This window comes from Macaca mulatta, chromosome 6 (assembly GCF_049350105.2).
Source record: "Macaca mulatta isolate MMU2019108-1 chromosome 6, T2T-MMU8v2.0, whole genome shotgun sequence".
NCBI classification, from domain to species: domain Eukaryota; kingdom Metazoa; phylum Chordata; class Mammalia; order Primates; family Cercopithecidae; genus Macaca; species Macaca mulatta.
The window spans coordinates 38,167,502-38,184,860 of NC_133411.1; positions in this window are offsets into that span (position 1 = coordinate 38,167,502).

A 17,359-nucleotide genomic window follows, 5' to 3' on the forward strand; every position below is an offset into this window, starting at 1 on the left:
GTTGGTTGGTTTGTTCTTCTTGGAGTTTATGTATATCAACAAAGGATTTGAGGTCACTTCTGAAAATAATATATCGAAAAGAGTAAAATACTGGTTAGAGAAAATACAAGAATAAAATCCAGCCCAGAGAGAGTACTAAGAATATAAATGTGAGTAAAAAGCCAGTTTTGAATGCTATTTACCTGACAGCGATGCGTGCTGTCATTTAATTCTCACAAAAACTCTAGTTATATATTTTATCCTCATTTTGTAGATAAGGATAGCAGGCTTAGAAGGATTTGGTAATTTAGTAATGTCATGATAGGGATTTAAATCTGGAATTGAAGTAATTGTGTCTCACTAATTGAGCATCAGACATTAAGGGAGATCTTATTGAAGTAAACCAGTTCCTAAAGGATCCTCGTGGTATACATACTTGGGAATTCGAGTAATTTTTAGGAAGTAGGTACACAGTAGTAAGTCTTGTGTTGCCTCAGTTGGCCATAGATGGAATTCTGTGTTTGCCATTCATTAGAAATTTAGGAATTTTAGGCAAGGCGCAGTGGCTCACACCTGTAATCCCAGCACTTTGGGAGGCCGAGGAGGGCAGATCACCTGAGGTCAGGAGTTCAAGACCAGCCTGACCAACATGGTGAAACCCCATCTCTACTAAAAACACAAAATTAGCCAGGCATGGTGGTGCGTACCTGTAATCCCAGCTACTGGGGAGGCTGAGGCAGGAGAATCGCTTGAACCTGGGAGGCAGAGGTTGCAGTGAGCCGAGATCACGCCATTGCACTCCAGCCTGGGCAACGAGCGAAACTCCGTCTCAAAAAAAGAAAAAAAAAAATTCAGGAATTCTAGGAATCAGTTTGGGGAATTTTTGTATATTCTATGCTATTAATTTTATGCATTAATAGATGCCAAATGTTGATAATAGGCCTTAACTCTTAAATATACAAACCAAAATTTTCAGAAAGTTGAAGATTGTTCAAGATTAATTTTTAGGTCTTAATACTAAAATAAGTTAAAGCTTTGTCAGTCAAATGCACAAAATCAAACTTTAAGTATATTGGGGACTTACAAAGTTCTATTAAGTATTTAGAAAGTTCAGTCTTACTCTATAGTGTGTTGATTAATTACTATAGATTAATCTTGTTATATTGACCTGAAAAGATAGGTTATATGTGATATAAAAATTTTCAAGTATCTCTTCACTTTTTAAGTACATTAATATGAAATTTTAGCCTTATTGAAATTGTTTATTAAGAATGGCTAGTTTTCAAAATATATTCATACCAAAATACACATGGCAGAAAATTCAGTGATCGCTAGAATTTTCTAGCTGTAGTAATCTCTAATGGAAGAAATGCTGAGTTTTTAGAGAGAAATATATAGCTTACTCTGTTGATATATTGAGTATTTGAATTATTCAGGTAACTGAAGCACACAGGCGATTTTTGATGACCATAGTCTGTCTCATGAAGACAGGTAAGTCAAGCTAATGTTTGTTCAATACAGATTTCATGATCAGCAATTAAATTTACCATATTTTTATTTAGGAAGAAATTGACCAGGGAGGTATGTGGTTCTCCCTCCCCTACACACCACTTTTAGTTGCACAGAAAAGTTCATCCTTGTCAATACCTGTGTCCAGGTGGTCTGCATCTTCAGGACCGTGGATGTGGATAATTGGAATAAGATTACTTTTGCAAAATATAAAACTCATCAGATTACCCACTTGAAATAATGTAATTTGAAACACTTGATAGTAATTTTTGCCCCATAAAAATCCTACGTGTTTGAACCTTTTGCTGTTTGCCTTGTTCATTTTAAAACCAAAGTTTTGTTTAGTCCTATAGCTAATTTCTGTCCTAGGCATCATTTATTACAAATTGATTATACTAATTTTTCACTTGAATTTTTTTCTAAAATACACTCTTCGTCCTATTGGTGCTAGCTGAGGAACAATTACATGCAGATTTGGTGTAATAGAAAGTCACTGACCAAACAAACTCAGTTTGGTACTCTGTTGACTAAGTGGTAATAAAGTTCCCGTGCGTTTTGCATGATGATGTGAGTACCACCAACCCACCCTTCCTATTTAAGACCCCAATTGTATATGGCTTCACTGCTGAGAGTGGTACAGTATACACAATTATTTTTCTTCTCATAAGAATTTTGTAAATCATTTTTACTTTTTTTAAGAGAACCTTCATTTACCCATTGCTCAGTTTCAGTGATTCTGAATTTCTGACCAAACTTATTTGAGCTGTACCCCATGCACCTCTTTCCACTCTTATCTTTTTGAAACAAGTCTCAGGCATCATTTTATTTTATCCATAAATAGGTTTTTTGGTTTTTTGGGTTTTTTGTTTTTTTTGAGACGGAGTCTTGCTCTGTCACCCAGGCTGGAGTGCAGTGGCCCAATCTCGGCTCACTGCGAGCGCCACCTCCCAGGTTCACGCCATTCTCCTGCCTCAGCTTCCCAAGTAGCTGCATCTACAGGCGGCCGCCACCATGCCCAGCTAATTTTTTGTATTTTTAGTTGAGATGGGGTTTCACCATGTTAGCCAGGATGGTCTCGATCTCCTGACCTTGTAATCCCTACCCAACTCGGCCTCCCAAAGTGCTGGGATTACAGGCGTGAGCCACTGCACCCCACCCCATAAATAGGTTATCTTTAAATATTCTCCCTTGACGTCAAATATCCAGTAAGTGTTTAAATTTTTTATTTTCTCATAAATGTCATATTGTTTAGGTCCTATTCTGTAGGCTTTCTCATGTCTTTTTATTCCTTGCAAATTTTTTTTTATTGAAAGCACAAATATTTTTCCTTGAGTTCTTAAGAAAGTAGATTCTAGGGGCCGGGCACGGTGGCTCACGCCTGTAATCCCAGCACTTTGGGAGGCCTAGGCGGGCGGATCACGAGGCCAGGAGTTGAAGACCAGCCTGGCCAACATGGTGAAACCCTGTCTCTACTAAAACTACAAAAATTAGTTGGGCATGGTGGCGTATACCTGTAGTCCCAGCTACTTGGGAGGCTGAGGCAGGAGAATCACTTGAACCTGGGAGGTGGAGGTTGCAGTGAGCCGAGATCTCGCCATTGCACTCCAGCCTGGCGACAGCAAGACTCCATCTCAAAAAAAAAAAAAAAAAAGGAAAGTAGTTGATTCTAAATGGAGAGTCTAGTTGTTTTCTGATTTTTAATCATTTTTCTTACCTGAAGTTATTGTAGGCTTGAGAGATACTAGACCTCTTTCAAATGCATAAGTAGCTTGAGCCTACATAACTAGAACAGAGTACCACTACAGAGATAATGAAGTACGGAGATAGGTACACTTTTCAGGAAGATGGTGATAAGCATTGTTTAATCCTTTGATTTTGAGTTGGCAAATAACCATGCAGGCAGTTGGAGATTTAAAGTAAGGAAATGGAGTTGAGCTAGGTGCTGGAGGATGCCGTATAATCAGAGTTCCTTTTGTTGGTCAGTAATTTTGTAATACATACTGCTTGAAATAAGTGGACTACAGGCTATGTTTTGTTTTTTGTTTTTTGTTTTTTTTTAATGATAGAGCGTTTTTGTTGAATGGAATTTTGCCCTTTTGTGACTTTTTTCAGTCATTGTTTAAATCTCAGTCACATAGAACTTGAAATGAAGTTAGCGTTACTTCATCAAACATAGTAGCCTCACCCTTTACATTGACCTTTCATCTGCTAAGAAATAGCAGAGTAAGTTTTTCTTGATTATAACATGCCTAGAATTATAATTTAGCCTTAACCTTATTAGATTTAGATCCTGAAGCAACAGAAAAAGGTCCATCATTATGGTCTAAGTATGTTATAAAACGTAAACCAGTAATGGATCTCCAATTCCATAGTTTTAAAAGTATTTGTACAGTCATATGAGAAATGAGAAATAAGTTAATCTAAATGTTTTTAATCACTTTGGAATTTACTAACCCTTTCAGAATATAATGAAAGCTGAGAAATCTCTCCTTAGAAAATAGAGTGAGTTCATATTTAGAATTGTGTATAAAATTTCAAGGGGTTCATGGTCATCCCCATCCCATTTCCATCTTTGGCCTATCTAATGAATCTATGGACTGAGTACAGGTTAAGAAGGTGAAATTAAGGCTCAAAGAGGTGAATTGATATCACCAAGCTGCATACCTACTTGTTGCTAGAGTCAAAAGCAAAACTGGGTTCTTGTCTCCCATAAGGAAGATTTAATCTTGGGAAGTTATTATTCAGTCTCCTGTTAAGATCTGAATGTAGGCTACTTAATGACTACATTTCACTGATTTTTTTTTCTATGCCTTTTCAAAAGATCCACTTTTTGTGTTCTCAGAGTTTGTGATGCCTACCATCCTGTTAGGTAGAGAAGGGAAAGTAGAGAAGGGAAAATATAATATTTTATTGTGTTTTAATTATTTTCTACGTCACCTGGCATAGAAAACTAAAACTTAGGTTAGTGAAAAAGAGTATTAACTTTGAAGTCAAAAGACATAGTCGTAGTCTGAAGCCATGGGTTTCTGAAACAAGTGTGAAATGAAATGTAAGCAAAATCACTTAGCTTATTTTGTGGAATCTTATTTAAAGAAGTCTATACTTATGTTTCGTGTAGATAGAGAGAGAGAATCAGAATGTTGGGTTAAGTGGGGAGATGGGGGGTGGAATTCTGAAAGCGGGAGCAGTATAGTGAGTAGAGGAACTGGTGTGCGTGTAGTACAATGTCAAAAGATGAAGCTATAGAGAGGAGACGTAAGTATGCAATTTTGATAACTTTAGTAATATAGTGATATAATTTGATCATTTTAATGTGTAGGCAATTGAAGGACTCAAGGGGTTGGTGAACGCTCACTCTGCTACATAGAGGAAAGACAAGGGTGTCAAGAAGAGGACACTAATGCAATAGTCTCAGAAATGGAGACTGAACTGGGATGATGATGGCAGTAGGGATGAAGATTGGAGTGATTTGCAAATGCATTTAGGAAATAAAAACATCAGGACAAGGATAGCTATTAGGTTTCTCTGGCTTAAGTTACCAGGTTCAATTTTAAATATGTTGATAGTGCCTGTGGGACATTCAGGTGATGTCCAGAGGTGGGAATATACACAAGCATGACACTTGAGTAGGGAAGCCAGGGTGGGGACTCAGAGTCAACAGCATATAAGCTGTAGAATAGGAGCAGCACAGAGCAAGGGGAGGATCTTGGAGGCTACCAACGGCTAAACTATGACTATATAGAGCACTGAAATTCTGAGAGGGGAAGCTGGCAAGGGAAGCAAATAATAAAGCGTTTAAAATGTCACATTCAAGAATTTGGAAGGGCTTTAAATGGGGTAACATAATACTAAGGGTAGTTCAGAAAGATCAGTAATTGGCTACAATGTAGAGAATTGTGGTGATGCCAAACTGCATGATTGTATTGTTTTTCTCCAGTGGTACTCAACTCCCAACAAAGAATTGAATATGGTATCAAGCCAAGATGCGGGGATTGCCGGGGGTATAGTTGAAGAACTAGATTCAGAGAAAATGGAAGAATCAAGGTTCAGAAGTCTCCATGAAGTGGGAGAGCAAGTATGAGTGCGAGCAGCAGGTATGGAATAATCGGATGATATGGTCAGAGAAAGGGATGTAAGAGATTTCCGAGAGCAGTTCTGGGTGCAAGGTACAGAGCGTGACCTTGGGAATGAATTAGTAAAGTGAAGAGGTGCATTGAGGAGATCAAGGAATCACAGGCTACATTCTATACTCCTTTCCTGTGAGCTAAAACATTGGTTTATTCTTTCTTTGGTATTGACACTGGTTTATTATCTTTAGTTTTTGCAGATTCCATCATTTGACAAGTATTTGCTGAGCGCCTACTATAAGCTGTGCTGGACCCATTGGCAGTAAACTTGCATTCCAGTAGTGGAGACAGGAAGTGACCATAAAGTACACAATTTAATAACAATTGAGATGTGTGCTTGAAAGGAAAAGTAATAGAAGCCGGGAGAGTATGTAGCACTGACATAGTCTGGATGGTTGAGGGAGATCAGAAAGGCTTCCTTCTCCAAGTGAAACATTCTCAGATAAAGCAGGACATGCAGGCAGGGCACGGTGGCTCACGCCTGTAATCTCAACCCTTTGGGAGGCTGAGGCAGGTGGATCACAAGGTCAGGAGATCGAGACCATCCTGGCTGACATGGTGAAACCCCGTCTCTACTAAAAATATTTTAAAAATTAGCGGGGCATGGTGGTGGGGGCCTGTAGTCCCAGCTACTTGGGAGGCTGAGGCAGGAGAATGGCGTGAACCTGGGAGGTGAAGCTTGCAGTGAGCCGAGATCGCACCACTGCACTCCAGCCTGGGAGACAGAGCAAGACTCCGTCTCAAAAAAAAACAAAAAACAAAAAACAAAAAACAGGACATGCAATAGACATAATAGATACCAAATAATGTCTGAACTATTGAGAAATAGAAAATGATCTTTGTTTTAAATTGCAGGCTGGGTGCAGTGGCTCATGCCTATAATCCCAACACTTTGAGAGGCCACGACAGGCAGATCACTTGATCTCAGGAGTTCAAGACCAGCCTAAGCAACATGGCAAATCTCTGTCTCTACAAAAAGATACAAAAATTAGCTGGGCATGGTGATACGCGCCTGTGGTCCCATCTACTCGAGATGCTGAGGTAGGAAGATCACTGGAGCCAGAGAGGTTGAGTCTGCAGTGAGCTGTGATGTACCACTGCACTCCAGCCTATCTAAAAAATAAAAATAAAAATAAAATAAAATTGCTCCCACATTTTATTCCTTAGGGACATGGTGGTTGAGCTTTAAAGTATGAAGGGGAAAGAGTTGAAGGGAGGGGGAAGCAGGGAGAGTGTCCCAAACAGATGGCCAGGCACTTACAAAGTCCCTGGATAAAGCAGCACTTGGCCCTCAGAAGCTTCACAGTTCCTATGAATGGCAGAGAACAAATGAGAGAAGAATGATGAAGCCAATGAAAAAGAGGCCAATTCATGCTTTTGTAGGCCGTGTTAAGGATGTCCTATGAACAACAGAGTGCCATTAAAGAGATTAAGATACTGGGGCTGGAATAGGGATTTGTATTTGTAGAATTCAATTTGTGTTTCTAAAAGATCACTGACTACAATCTATAGAATGATTGGAGCAGGGTCATAGTGTTCCATGTGAGAGATGATGATAACTTGGGCTGGGGGGTGGTAGTAGTGGAGGGAGGGTAGTGGCCTCATTTGTTTGGAAAGTTAAATTAGTCACATATCTTTGGTTATTATAATTTAAATTGTAATAAGGAGATAACAAGTGTGAACTTCCTTAGTAAAATTAGATGAGTGAAGCAAGCTTTCCTGGATTGCATCCACATAGGAGATAACATGACTTACTCCTCGTTCTTCTGGAGAATGGCCCATGAGGGAATAACCATGATTTTAAGTGAAAAATCTAAATATATTACATCATCCAGAAAGGAGAAAAGTAGTCTAGGTGGATTCCTGCATAACTGTAAAAAGTCAACTGAAAAGTCAACATTCTGCCATTTGTACAATTCAAAGTAATTTCAAGACAATTAATGAAGAAAGGTTTTAACTCAATAAAGTTTATGTTATTTAACAGTATGATTTTGCTGATTAAAGAAAGAATGCCTTATTCCACCTCTCTCCATCCAGGCCTTTGTAGAGGCAACCACTTAAAATTCTTTGCTCTTTCTTTGGGTCATTTATATTTCTAAAGAATCTACTGTTAACAATTTGTTAACACTAGACCTTACATATTGAATTATATTATGATCTGTTGATTTTTTTATGATAGATAAGGACTTGGCTCTCATGTCCTTCCCCTCTCCTCCCAATATGGATATCATATTTAATGAGCATTTATGTAATGTAAAACTATGTAAATATTGTTGAATCAGAGCCAACACTTAGTGTACTATAAATACATGTTCTTGTATATGTTTTCTTATGTACTTTAACTCGTTTGGAATGTTCCTTTATATCATTCACTCTTTGGAGTCTTCCCCCACCCTCTTCCTCTATCCCAGCCCCTCCTCCCCATTAGTTTTGCATCAATGTGGATTCATTTTCCAGGGCTGCTGCAAGGTTGTTCCAGACTTTTCCTTCCCCTTTTCTGGCTGGATCCAGAGTCCATCTCTGGAATCCATACCTTTCTCCTTTTAGCTTAAAATTCTCCGTTTGCTTGAGCATATCCTGCCATAGCTTCCTAAGAATAGGTTCATGGCGACAAACTTTTCGAATTATTGGATGTGTGAAAACATCTTTTTTCTCATGATTGATAGCCAGGTCTAGAATTCTAAGTTGAAAAGTTTCCCTTTGAAAGCTTCTCAGAATCTCCTAGCCTGTGCTGTTGCTGTTAAGTGGACTGATACAATTCTGATTTTTGTTCTTTTTGATACGATCTGTGTTTCCTCTCTCTAGAAGCCTTTAGGATATTTTTTGTATTTCTAGTATTCTAAAATTTCACAATGATGTCCCTTAATGTGAATCTTTTTTTAAAAACTCATTTTGCAGCTGGGCACCATGGCTCACAGCTGTTATCCTAGCCCTTTGTGAGGCCGAGGTGGGAGGATTGCTTGAAGCCAAGAGTTCAAAACCAGCCAGGATAACAAACACCTCTATTGTTTTGATAAAATTAATAAAATTCATTTTGCAGGGCATGTTGTAGGCTTATTTAATCTGTATCCTTAGCTCTGGAGAATTTTCTTTACTAATTTTCTCCCCTTTAGTTTATTTGTCCTCTTAAATCTGTAGATATTGTTCCTTTTAGACTTTCTCAGCTATGTTTTTTGCTCTTTTTTTTTTCTTTCTTTCCTTTTTGGCTCTGTCTTCTTTGAGAGTTTTCCAACATTATCTTTTAACTCTAATGTTAAATTCATAACAACTATATTTAAAATTTTGAAGGTTTTTTCTTGTTCTCTGATTGCTCCCTTCATACAGCAACTTATTTTATGAATGAATATACCACCTTCTCATATCTGTTTGTTAGATTAGAAAGCAGAATTCTCAGCCAGGTGCGGTGGCTCACGCCCATAATCCCAGCACTTTGGGAGGCCCAGGCGGGTGAATCATGAAGTCAGGAGATCGAGACCATCCTGGCCAACATGGTGAAACCCCGTCTCTACTAAAATATCAAAAAGTTAGCCGGGCATGATGGTGTGTGCCTGTAGTCCCAGCTACTCGGGAGGCTGAGGCAGGGGAATTGCTTGAATCTGGGATGCAGAGGTTGCAGTCAGCTGAGATCACACCACTGCACTCCAGCCTGGTGACAGAGCAAGACTCCATCTCAAAGGCCGGGCGCGGTGGCTCACGCCTGTAATCCCAGCACTTTGGGAGGCCGAGGCGGGCGGATCACAAGGTCAGGAGATCGAGACCACAGTGAAACCCCGTCTCTACTAAAAATACAAAAAATTAGCCGGGCGCGGTTGTGGGCACCTGTAGTCCCGGCAACTCGGGAGGCTGAGGCAGGAGAATGGCGTGAACCCGGGAGGCGGAGCTTGCAGTGAGCCGAGATCGCGCCACTGCACTCCAGCCTGGGCGACAGAGCGAGACTCCGTCTCAAAAAAAAAAAAAAAAAAAGACTCCATCTCAAAAAAAAACAAAAAGAAAGAAAGTAGAATTCTCACTTGCCATTTGGGGGCCTGAGCTCAAGTCACAGCCAACAAACATATCATCATGTGTTCAGGATTAAGTAGGCTGAGAAATCACATGCCTTATTCCTTAGAGATCTGTTTCAAATTATAAACTGGAGCCAGGCAGATGGAGGTAACATTAACAGCTTTATTGTCAGTAGAGTCAGAATACAGAACGCATTGTAACCTGGACCTGCAATCACAATCAAGCTTGCTGCCATCTTCCTGGAATCTAGACCTTGCGAGGCATCTGCTGGGTGGATATTTGGCAAGGCAGATACTTACCTACTTAGCCAGACTACTGAAAGAAAAATTGCTTACCCCTCACTTGTCAAGCCCCAAATGTTGGGAAAGAATAGAGTCACATACACTTGGTTTTTACTATATGTATTGCATTTACTTAAGATATGGAAACAGGCTGGGCACGGTGGCTCACACCTGTAATCCCAGCACTTTGGGAGGCTTAGATGGGAGAATTGCTTGAGCCAAGGAGTTAGAAACCAGCCGAGGCAACATAGTAAAACTCCCATCACTACAAAAAAAAAAAAAAACAAAAACAAAAATTAGCCAGGTATGTTGGTGTTATGTTGGTGTTTACCTGTGGTCCCAGCTACTCAGGAGGCCAAGGCAGGAGGATAACTTGAACAAGAGGTAGAGGCTGCAGTGGGCAATGATCACACCACTGCACTCTAGCCTGGGCGACAGAACAAGACCCTGTCTCAAAAAAAAAAAAAAAAAAAGAAAAAGAAAAAGAAGAGCTGGGCTGGGAGGAGCAATTGATGTCAAACTCTTTTTTTTTTCCTTTTGTTTTTGTTTTTTGAGACAAGGTCTCACTCTGTTGCCCAGGCACGATCTCTGCTCAATGCAATCTTTGCCTCCCAGATTCAAGTGATTCTCGTGCCTTAGCCTCCCGAATAGCTGGGATTACAGGCACATGCCACTCTGCCTGGCTAACTTTTGTATTTTTGGTAGAGAGAGGGTTTCACCAAGTTGGCCAGGCTGGTCTCAAACTCCTGACCCCAAGTGATCCACTCACCTCAACCTCCCAAAGTACTGGGATTACAGGCGTGAGCCACCGTACCTGGCAATGTTGAACTCTTGCCACTCACCAATCAGAAACATAAATTCTCTTTTTTCCAAAGAAATAACCTTATAGAAATGTGAGAATAGAGCTCCCTTTGTCATTGAGCATACCAATTAGTTTTAAAAACCATTTATTTTATTTCTTCATGAGTTATTTTCTCTATTATTTTGCCTATTTAATTTGGATTTTCCCTTTCATAATGAGGATTTTCTCCATGCATCTAGGATGCCTAATGGTCTATTTAGGTTTAGGGAAAGATACTAAAACATTTATTGAAGCTATGAGTGTGTAGGTGAAGCTCCTCTGGGTAGGCTTGACTCTGGGCAGTGGTCAGCAAACTTTTTCTGTAAAGGGCCAGAAAATATTTTAGGCTTTGCAGGCCATAAGGTCTATGTTGCAACTTTGCAATTCTACCATAGATAATACATAAACGAATAGACAGAATGCATTTCAATAAAACCTTATTTGTAAGAAGAGGGACTGAACCACTTTGCAGACCTCTGCTCTAAGGTGAATCAGATGAGAAGTTGGACCCTTGCTTGGGGTATAAGTGCTAGGAATTCTTTGCAGAAGTTTCCAGAGATGAAGAGTTGCAGCTGTTCTACATATGGACTAATAAACCATGAGACAACCATATGTAGAACAGCTGCACACCCCTGTTCAAAAAGCTGGTATGCCCCTTTTTGTGCTTGTCAGCTCTGAGTCTCAAGTTCACTTTTCATCACTATCCTCTTTTGCACAAATTACATCATGGCTTTCTCCACCCCGTTACATCTGTTGCTGCTGCTTTTGCTTTGTCTTCTGAAAATTTGTTGAAATCTTTCATCTAGAATTGTCTACTTTCCAATTCTCTTTATTTGCATTGATTTATATATTTTTAAAATTTATTATCCTTTCACTTGGGTCGTAAGACCCAATATACTGTATCAAGAAAATTGTGTGTCCTTTTTTTTTTTTTTTTTTTTTTTGAGCCAGGGTCTCTCTCTGTTACCCAGGCTGGGATGCAGTGGCATGATCATGGCTCACTGCAGCCTTGACCTCGCAGGCTCAAGTGATCCTCCCACCTCAGCCTCCCAGGTAGCTGAGACTACAGGCACGCACCAACACACCTGGCTGATTTTTAAATTTTTTTTGTAGAAACAGGGCCTCACTATATTGCCTAAGCTGATCTTGATCTCCCGGACTCAAGCGATCCTCCCACCTTGGCCTCCCCAAATGCTGGGATTACAGGTGTAAGCTGCCGTGCCCAGCAATTTTTAATTTTTTGTAGAGATGGGATCTCCCTTTGTTGCCCAGGCTGGTCTCAAACTCCTGGGCTCAAGCGATCCTCCTGCATCAGCCTCCCAAAGTGAGATTACAGGTAGAAACCGTTAAAAAACAATTTTTTATCTTCAGCTTTTAAGGGGTACATGTGCAGGATGTGCAAGTTTGTTACATAGGTAAACGTGGGGAGTGGTGGTTTGCTGTACAGATCATCCCATCACCTAGATATTAAGCCCAGCATCCATTAGCTATTCTTCCTGATGCTCTCCCTCCACTCCTCAACAGGCCCCAGTGTGTGTTTTTCCCTCCATGTGTCCATGTGTTCGCATCATTCAACTAACACTTATAAGTGAGAATATGCAGTGTTTGGTTTTCTGTTACTGCCTTAGTTTGCTAAGGATAACGGCCTCCAGCTCCATGCATATCCATGCAAATGACAAGATCTTGTTCTTTTTATGGCTGCATAGTATTTCATGGTATATATATATACAGTATTTTATTTGTCCCATCTATCATTGATGGACATTTGGATTGATTCTGTGTCTTTGCTATTGTGAATAGTGCTGCAGTGAACATACACATCCATGTATCTTTATAATAGAATGATTTATATTACTTTGGATACATATACCCAGTAATGGTATTGCTGGGTCAAATGGTATTTCTGCTTCTAGATCTTTGAGGAATTACCACACTGTCTTCCACAATGGTTAAACTAATTTACACTCCCACCAACAGTGTAAACGTGTTCCTTCTTCTCCACAACCTTGCCAGTATCTGCATTTTTTTGTTTTTGTTTACATTTTAATTATCGCCATTCTGACTGGTGTGAGATGGTATCTCATTGTGGTTTTGACTTGGATTTCTCTAATGATCAGCAATGTTGAGCTTCTTTTCATATGTTTGTTGGCCGTATGTATGTCTTCTTTTGAGATGTGTCTGTTCATGTCCTTTGCCCACTTTTTAATGGGGTTTTTTCTTGTAAATTTGTTTAAGTTATTTGTAGACTCTGGATATTAGACCTTTGTCAGATGGACAGATTGCAAAAATGTTCTCCCATTCTGTAAGTTGTCTATTTGCTCTGGTGGTAGTTTCTTTTGCTATGTAGAGGCTCTTCAGTTCAATTAGATCCCGTTCGCCAACTTTTGCTTGTGTTGCAAGTGCTTTTGGTATTTTCATTATAAAATCTTAGCCTGTGCCTATGTCCCAAATAGTATTGCCTAGGTTTTCTTCTAGGGATTTTGTAGTTTTGGGTTTTACATTTAAGTCTTTAATCCATCTTGAGCTAATTTTTGTATAAGGTGTAAGGAAAGGGTTCAGTTTCAATTTTCCGCATACAGCTAGCCAGTTCTCCCAGCACCATTGATTAAATAGGGGGTCCTTTCCCCATTGCTTATTTTTGTCAGGTTTGTTGACAAAAATGGTTGTAGATGTGCTAAATTCTTAATACTGGGGTAATATTAATTAGTTTATTTTTACTTTCACTAGCTTTGAACATATTTAAAATATTTGTTTTTAAATTAGTATCATTTTTTTAAATCCTACGTAAAAAGTTTCCCTTCAGGTAGGCAACTCCTACCACAGAAGTTGATTGCAGGCCCACATATATATAGGCACAAGCTGGGTCATTCCCAATTTCCAAACCAATCTTACCTAAAAGGCTTTTTTCCTCTAAGGTGTTCCCTAGATTCAATATTTTCATGAAAACAGAAACATTAGCTTTCATCAGGGTCTTTATGCCACAGGGCCAAGTTCAGATGCTGAACACACGTGAATGGTGAGAGTGTGAACAGTGTCTGAAGGCAGTAGAGCTCTGGTGGGCTGCCACTAGGACGTCTGCCCAATTATTAAGTGTTTTCCTCTTCTCAATAAGGTCCAAAGTTTTCCTACAGAAAAGCCAAACAAGACATAAAGTGCAGTACATGGTGATTATTTGAATTGCTGAGAAATGGAAAATGGTATAAGTTATAATGTCTTATCATTAGTTTATCAAATATTTACTAAATATATACTATGTTTATGCTTTATAAGCATTGCATCTAAAAAGCACTCATTGGATGTTTCCTCTGTATTCAGATAGTTTGAGCAAAGCTGGCAGATGATCTTCGTGTCTTGAAGATGAGCGGATATTCAAGCTAGAGGCTAGGTACCTCCTAGGATTGTCAGCTTTCTGCTGATACTCTTTGCCCTCCTTCATTATTTTCAGGTTTGTCGTATGTATATAAAGTTCAGAGATTAAGACTTCCACTTCCAGTTATAACAGAGTAACTACAACCTGACTAGCTTATCTACCTTAACCATAAAATTGGACAAAATACATGTAAGGCAATTTCTTTTAGACATTGGACAAAATGCAGCACAAGACAGTCACCCCCCAATAGAAGGGAAGTTCCTGAGGTAAGTCGCATGAATTTCTGGCTGTCTGCTTAAGGACATTCCCCTGACTCTAGCACAGTGAGTGACGTCCAGGCAGACCACAGTGTTCCCACTGAGCTGAGCGGGGAGAGATCAGAGTTCTGGGCAGTCACAATGGCTGGAATCTACAAGATCGAGAGGGAAAAAGCTGTACAAAGACTAGCTCATTATTTGGGTTTTTTTTCCCATCACTTTGTCATAATAACTCAAAGCAGGGTAGATGCAGATACACTGAAACTGGATCTTAAAAGAGATCCATTTTTTTCTTGTCAGGCTTGACATTATCTTGCAAAAGCCCATGTGAGAGTTCCCTGTGAGGTCTTTGCCAAGGGCTTATGTACAGTGCAACACTATATGCAATTTGCCAGAAAGCAGTAGCTACTACGTTGAAAGAGAACAGAGATACTAGAAGCTAAGAAGTGCTGGAGGATGCTGGAGTCCCAGCCCAGCTAGAGTGGAGCACCAAAACCTGATACTCCAGACATCCAGCTTAGACACCAGAAAAGGCCCCGTGAGAATGAAGAACTGTGCCCTAGAGTAAGGCCCACAAAGCCTAAAACTAAACCCATACGATCCACAGGGGGAAATTTTGGAGGTTATGTTCTACTAAATTAGACTCAGAATAAACCTGGCACTTACCACATAGTCAAGATGATTATCTTTGAACTGCCTACATGAATAAAAACTATCAACTTTTCAGAACAAGAAAACAGAATTCAGAATCTATCACAATTCACCCACTATATAAAGAATACAATAAAAAAATTACAAGCTGGGTGTGATGGCCCATGCCTGTAATCCCAGCTATTTATAAGGATCACTTGAAGTTAAGAGTTCAAGACTAGCCTGGAAAACAGAGCTAGATCCTGTCTCATAAATAAATAAATAAATAACCACTAGACATGCAAAGAAAGGAAACTATGCCCCAGAGTCCAGAGAAAAAAGTCAATAAAAACTAACCTTGAGATGCCCCAAAGACTTTGAAGCAGCTATTTTAAATATGTACAAAGAAACGAAAGTGTTTAAAGAATTAAAGGAAAATGTATGGTTTTGTTTGTTTTAAGACAGTCTCTCTCTCTGTCGCCCAGGCTGGAGTACAGTGGTACGATCTTGGCTCACCGCTAACTCCACCTCCCGAGTTCAAGTGATTCTCCTCCTTCAGCCTCCGGGTTAGCTGGGACTACAGGCGTGCACCACCAAAGCTGGCTAATTTTTGTATTTTTAGTAGAGATGGGGTTTCACCATGTTGGCCAGGCTGGTCTCAAACTCCTGACCTCAAGTGATCCACCCACCTCGGCCTCCCAAAGTGCTGGGATTACAGGTGTGAGCCGCTGTGCCCGGCCTGAAAATGTGGTTTTAAGGAGAACAGAGAGACAATAGGGCAGAAAAAAAATTTTTGTGAATAAATAGTGCCTGAAATTTTCCCATATTTCATGAAAAACATCAACCTACAAATCCAAGAAGCTTAGGGAACTCCTACAAGAATACATCAAAAGGAAATCAAACCTATACACATCATAGTCAAACTGCTGAAGATCAAAGATAGAAAATACTCAAAATACTCAGAAGAAAGTGACATTGGCAGGGCGCAGCAGCACATGACTGTAATCCCAGCACTTTGGGAGGCTGAAGCAGGTGGATCACCTGAGGTCAGAAGTTTGCGACCAGCCTAACATGGTGAAAGCCCGTCTCTACTAAATATAAAAAAATGAGCAGGGCATGGTGGTGCATGCCTGTAATCCGAGCTACTTGGGAGGCTGAGGCAGGAGAATTGCTTGTACCTGGGAGGCGGAGGTTGCAGTGAGCCAAGATCACGCCATTGCACTCCAGCCTGGCCATCAAGAGTGAAACTCCATCTCAAAACAAAAGAAAAAAAGAAAAAAAGAATGTGACATGCAATGTATTAAATGTAGTGAAATAACAGAGGTAATGGCTGACTTTCCAATTAGAAACAATGGGAAAAAGAAGACAATGTAACAGCATCTTCCAAATACTGAAATAAAAACTTGTCAACCTCAAAATTTACATCAAGCAAAAATACCACTCAAAAATGGATGACTACACATTCAATGCAATCTGTCAAAATTCCAATGACATTTTTCAAATAGAAAAAAAAATAAAAAATTTTTGTATGGAACCACAAAAGACTCCAAATAGCCAAGGCAAATCTAAGCAAAACAACAAAGCTGGAGGCATCATACTACCCGATCCCAAGATCCATTATAAAGCCAGAATAATTCAAAACAATGTGAGAGTGACATAAAAACACACACAAAGACCAATGGAAGAAAACAGAGAGCCCAGATGTAAACCCAAGTATATACAGTCAACTAATTTTCAACCAGGAAGACACCATTAGGAAAGGACAATCTCCTTAATAAAAAATGAAAACTTCCCAAGGACCGTTTTTCCTCTCTACCTGCCTAAAATAATTTCTTCATAACTTCTACAACATAACTATATGTTACCTATAAGAAACTTACTTCACCTATAATGACATACAGACTGAAAGTGAAGGGATGGAAAGAGAAATTCCATGTACGTGGAAACCCCCCAAAAAAAAAGAAAAAAGCAGGAGTAGCTATACTTAGATAAAATAGACATTAAGTCAAAAACTTTACAAAGAAACAAAGGGCAGAGTTGTCAGATCGTGGCAGACGGGCCGTAGCACTAGATTGCAGCTCCCACTCAGATGGACAGAGAAGCATGTGGAGGCTCGGATTATTAATTTTTGCTCCAGAACAACTGCAGAACTAAATCAGGAAACCCAAGGGGACCCACAGACTCTCTGAAGGAAGCAGATTACTCCTGCAGGACCCAGGAGATACCCCAAATATTGTGCTGGTATCCCTGGCTGAGAGACCCACAGACAGTTCACATCACAGGACTCTGTGCAGACAACCCCCAGTACCAGCCTGGAGCCTGGTAGACTTGCTGGGTGGCTAGATCCAGAAGAGAGAGAACAA